This window comes from Leptinotarsa decemlineata, unplaced genomic scaffold, assembly GCF_025532065.1.
Source record: "Leptinotarsa decemlineata unplaced genomic scaffold, Ldec_3_MD MMD2_tig00000010_RagTag_RagTag, whole genome shotgun sequence".
NCBI classification, from domain to species: Eukaryota; Metazoa; Arthropoda; class Insecta; order Coleoptera; family Chrysomelidae; genus Leptinotarsa; species Leptinotarsa decemlineata.
In genome coordinates, this window is record NW_027412538.1 from 5,059,677 (window position 1) to 5,065,676 (window position 6,000).

The window sequence follows — 6,000 nt, forward strand, 5'->3', positions numbered from 1 at the left end:
CTGGGAGTGACACTAGATCCAAGGCTATTCTGGAACCAACATGTAGGAAGATTATAGAAAAAAAGAAAGGCGATGTAAGCATTGATGTTGACCAAATTTGTTGACAGAAAAACACTTTCTGCCCCCATCACCATATTTGGAAACATTTACTGGGGTTGCTCCCAGTGCTCCCAGTTTGTCCAATTATACCTGTGCTATCCCGCCTGCCTTTGTCATTATACCCGAATTATCACGTGCTGAGTTTTGTTTTTGAGGTTGTACGGTATGTTGAGGAGTGATAAGATGGAACTCCATGTTGCAGAAACGGCAATGCATGATTGCTTCACGACATATCCTTTGTCGCATGCCTGCAGCTGAGTTCTTGTCCCTAATGTTTTATCCAGTTGCCCTCTGAATATTAACTTTCTAACAGGTGTCTTGTTCCATGTGATGAACAGATGAACAGATAAACAGATTTAAACAGATGTGATGAACTATTTTTTTTTAATTACCGGAAATAAGTATACATTAGAAACAGTTTTATAGCCGTTGATATAACTGTATGATAAAATTATTTGGGCATTGGATTCGGAATGAAAGTTTGACTTCATAAGAAACTTCTGGAATACCACAACGACAGCTGCGTGATATTCAGGATATCAATTATTGAAAGTTATCGATTGTCTTGAAATAAATCCAAAAAACGTTTCATTGAATCATAGCACTCAGGGGCATTACTGAGTTGCGATTTGAGTCTCAAAAGCGTTACCCAACATCAATAATCAACCGAATATTTTTTTCAATAATTTGATTACCTGAGTGACTTTCTAAGTATTTATTAGAGCCTATTAGTTGCAGTATTGATGTACTTGCCGAACTTTGTAATACCGACAATTTTAACTTCAACTAAGTAGTAAGTAGCAGCATGTACTCTGAAATTAAGGAGCGTTTGCATATATTCTACGGTAATTTGGAAATTGAGTTGGATTTGTTCTGGGCAATTATAATGTGGATAATGAGAAACCGTGAATATTCAAGTGAATCTTCAACACTTTCCGACCTACGAGTGGATTGAAATTCCTTTGTTGAATTATTCCATAATTTATGATGTAAGTGGAAAATGTGTGATTTGCTTTTTATCTTGTCATACTGAGTATTGTTTGTGGTTTTGATAAGAGAAAGATTACAACATATCTACAGAGGATATTCAAATCATCTCCACTTACTGTAAATATCATCTTCAAGAGGAACATTGAACAGTCCAATCTTCCTCTTGAAGATGATCACTTAATGATCAAAACATGTGTACAGGTGTTAAAATGACGGTTTGATGTTGGGATAAAATTCCAGTTATATTCATCACCACAACAAAGATTACGAACAGTGCATCACAAGTATATACATACAGTATCATACATAAAGTTCGCGACATATGGAAGTATTCTTTGTTGAAATATGTTAAGAATATGTTTTTCAGTTGATCAGCTGTCGCACCCTTACGAACGACAACCCTCAGAAGCCAAAACTTGTAGGAGGTTAGGACTAACGAGGTCTCACCCTCCAATGTGTAATTCCTAATAGATATAATGAATGCATTTCATCTCTTCGAACTTCCATTTTCTAATTCCTATCCCTATTGATATTATAAATGCGAATGGTAGTTTTTTTGTTATGGTTTCATACGAAAACTACTCAACCTATCATCATAAAATTTTGTACACATGTTCTTGAAGGTATTAGAAGTAATAAAGGATACTTTTTATTGAAAAAAAAATGTAAGATGAAAAAATTGTTTGTCAAAAAAAATTCCAGAAATGAAGTTTCAACCCTTAGTACCGTAATACAGTCGCACTGTATTATTCACAGTCACGACAATATCCAATCCTATCCAATCCAATTGACTATAGTTTCAGCTGTTTGGAATGTTTCTATATTTATTGTTATTTCCTTCTGTCACCTGCGAGGGAAGGTGCGGGTAAAAGCTAGTATAATATAAATTGATTTGAAATTCCCGATCACCCGAAGTTATTACCCGGAGACGATTGTGGATACTAACAATAGAAACGTCGTGAAGCAACTTGATTTGGAATCTTTCAATTAAATATTTTTAATTTTCATTTCTTGTTAATATTTTTTTAATTTTTCAACCAGTGTTTGATAGTTAATTTTTTTTTTATTTTTTTGTTGTTTCTTGTATGTTATTTCATTGTTCTTCCAGTTTTTTGCTCAATGAAATTGTTTTTATTTGTTATTTAAGCTAATATTTTCAATTTTTCACAGATTCTTTCAGGGATTTCAAATCAATTTATATCATATTAGACAATGGAAGTCGGAACAGATGAAATATACCACGAAACATTGTCAACCATCTTTAAACAAAGATATAATGAATATTTGATTTCGCAGTTAGTTTGTCTTCGAGAAATTAGTGGAAAACAGCCTCTTTTCTCTTGTCATGTGTTACTCTGAATCCATCAAATTTGATATTTTTTCTTAAACCCTTAAAGAAAACAGTTTTTTCCCCAGTGAATTTTCAAGAATGCCACGAATGAAAGTTGTTCAGTTTTCGATTTTACACTCTTGCTTGAAATTTGAACTCTTTACTGTCACTCGACTTTTTCTCAATTTTTAAAATTTTTCGAATCTCACTAGTTAGGACTTCCATTGTCTACTATATAAAATGATTTGAAATTCCTGAAACAACTAATGAAAAAGAATTAAAAATGAATTGCTGAAAATAACAATTATATCAAGCAAAATAAACCTGAAATGAAATAATAGTTAAATAAAATACAAGTAGAAATAGATCAATTGAATAAGTAAAAATAAAGAAATGAAAAAAGGAAATGAAAATTAAAAGTGGAGATATGCCAAGTAACGTTAGTTTACGACGTTTCGATTGTTAGTATCTACAATCGTCTTCGGGTGATGACTGGACTGATTCCTCCGAGAGATGACTATTTATAGGTCGTTCGAGTACTTTCACTTATCCCCGCTTTCCATTTTCCACTTCACTGGTTCCGTGGGGGATAACCGTTTTGGCGGGAGTTGGCCATTTTTCGCTTGATGATGGGTTTCCATATGTTGCGTATTTCTACGCTAACCACTCGATGTTATGTTGATGGGTCCAAACATGGTCTGCTATTCCTGATTTGCGGGTTTCCCCTCGCTGTGTGTGTTTCTTGTGTTCGTCAATGCGAACATTCAATGGCCTCTTAGTTTCACCAATATAGGATTTTCCGCACTCACAGGGTATCCGGTAAATGCAATTCTTGGAATCGCAGTCCGCGTTTGATGCCCTGGTTTTCGTGAGGCTGCTACGGATAGTGTTACCGGATCTGAAGCAGGTTCTGATGTTGTACTTGGAACCAATTCTTTTTATCCTCTCCGATAATCCTCTGATGTAGGGAAGTGCAAGCACTGGTTGTGACGGCTTCTCTTCCTTGCGAGGCTCCTACTGTCTTTTAGCCAAAGGTTCCTCTATCATCGCTTTGGAATAGCCATTCCGTTGAAGATCATCAAAGTATACTTCGACTGAACCAAATGGCCTCAATACAAAAATGTATTTTCTTGGCTATAAGCCTATTTTGTTTTATATAAGTCAAATATTACAAATGTGCCATGTACTTATTTTGATACTTTCTGTTGCCTGACAAGTGAGCACTGATGATGACGAAAGTCGAATGCGCTTTGCAAAAATTTTAAAAATTATACACTTTAATACAAAAAACCTCTTCGATTCATCAATTCAATTGAGTGTATTCAGCTTTTCCAAATCTATTTATGATTCAAATATGATAATTATGATCAGTACGAGACTTCAATGTTATATCTTGCACAGAAAATACCCGCAATGGTCTGTTACCAGAAAAAGGAAACAAATACACCTCCAAAAAGTTCGTTTTTGTTGTGGCAAAGTTCAAATTCGTTTCATTGTTGAACTGATTCTGATTTCCAATATATGGACGTTAATATGTCAGTAATCGAATAAACGAAAATATTGTGACATATTTCAATTGTTCTAAAATGACCAGTAATACGCTTGATTGAGTCTGATAACTTCAATGAGTAAAATTCAACTCGTATTGAATTTATTCCAAAAAAAAAACAATAATTCATAATCCATCTTGAACTGTAGGTACTTTAGTTACTTCTCTGATTATCGCCCGTATTCAACTCGTTGACTATCGCTCTTGAATTTAACACTTGCCCGGACTGCGATTCAAATTTTGAATCAACTGATCTGTTTTTGCAAGTCGATATCTTCGTAAATAAACCTCAATTGAAATCTTTTCAAATTTCACGAAGATTTCCCGTACATTGAAGAAGCTATGATGATGAGGTGATACAGAAGTCGGATAACCGCAAAGGCGATTCATTAGGGGAGCCAACGGCGTAAAATTGCCCTCCACGTCATTGATAACTGAAGAGCAAACACCAGTTTGCTCATATAATTTATCTTTTTGGTGGAAAGGCGGGGACCTGTACAGGGCCTTTTGATAAGGGGTGTAGAAATTGGTTTATTGACGAAGGAATGGAAAAAAACGGAATACTTTAATTAATTAGTTGCATATGAAGTTATAGTCCACACAAATGGATTTTTCCAAATATTTGAATTTGAAAATTGCAATGTAGAGGAAAGTCGACTAATATGGGGGTAGCGGCTAATATGGGGTAGTTTAATTTTAAACAAGTACTTGTTCCGACACCTATTGTGAACACCGAACCACCGAGTTCCTAGAAAGCGCTCATTCACGTTTTGGAGCAAACTCGTGTTGCGTTTCGATGATTTAGGTTATGGTAATTTTGTGTATGAATAAAAATTTCTGGTGACTGTTGAATTTTAGATATTTGAGGAAATTTAAAGGTAAGTTCTTGAAAATTTAATGATATCATTCAATATAGAATTTGGCGTAGTTTATGGAAAAACTGTGATGTTTAAGATAACTTTATTTGTATGATCTACTTCTGGAAAACATGAATCAAAACTGGGATGGAACCAGAAAAACTGGAATGTTTCCTCCTGATAGAAATGTATTCAAAGAATATGATTTTGTGACAGAAATACAAGAAGCGATTAATGAAGGAAGAGTAGAAACATAATCAATGAATTAAGGAAAAGTAAAGGAAGACGCAGTAGAGGAAGAACAATTAGATATCAACGAGCCAAAAGAAAAAATCCCTGAAAGACAAGTTAGCCCTCCAAGAGAGCAAACCGCTGAGAGACAGGTTACCCCTGAGAAACAGATTACTCCTGCAAATTTGATGCCTGTTCCAACTGCTTAAAAAGTTATTATTAAAAAAAAAGAGTAGAAAATGTGTAAAAGCTGCCGTTTTAACTAGCACTCCATACAAAGAGAAATTATAGGTCAGCATAGAAAAAAAATCACTTCCAAATTCGGTCGTCAAAAGAAAAATTAATGATTCAAAACCAAGTCAGCAGAAAAAATTTAACAAACCCAAAAGAAAAAGAAACAGTCAGTTGCTGAACAAACGGCCAGCAAACAAACGCAATCTGCTATCCAAGATTCAGATGACCAGCAGGTAGCAAATTTTGAAGAAGATGCCAAAGGGGCTCATGTTGAATGTTCTAATTGTGAAAGAAATCCGTATATTGGTCACTTTCGCATTTCTAAACGATTTGTTGTATGTTCTTTCTACATGAGAATTTTTTTTTCGTTCATAAGGGACGAAACTTTTCATTAGAAATACTTTCTGCATTTCCATAAATGAATATTTATCAAAAAAAAACAAAATAATTTTACTTATTTCCAAATTTTACATATCAAATTTGGTACCCCATATTGCGAACATATGTACCCCATATTAGGATATCATATGCCCCTAATATGGGGTAGTGCACTTTTTTTAAATTCTGCATATTGTTGTCTGCTTTTTTGAAAACACGTTTCTTATTAAATGCTTGATAGTATATTCAACAAACCATGGAAAGATGGAAATAATGCTTGAAACTACCGCCGTTTTTTTAATATGGTATTTTGAAAAAAACTACCCCATACT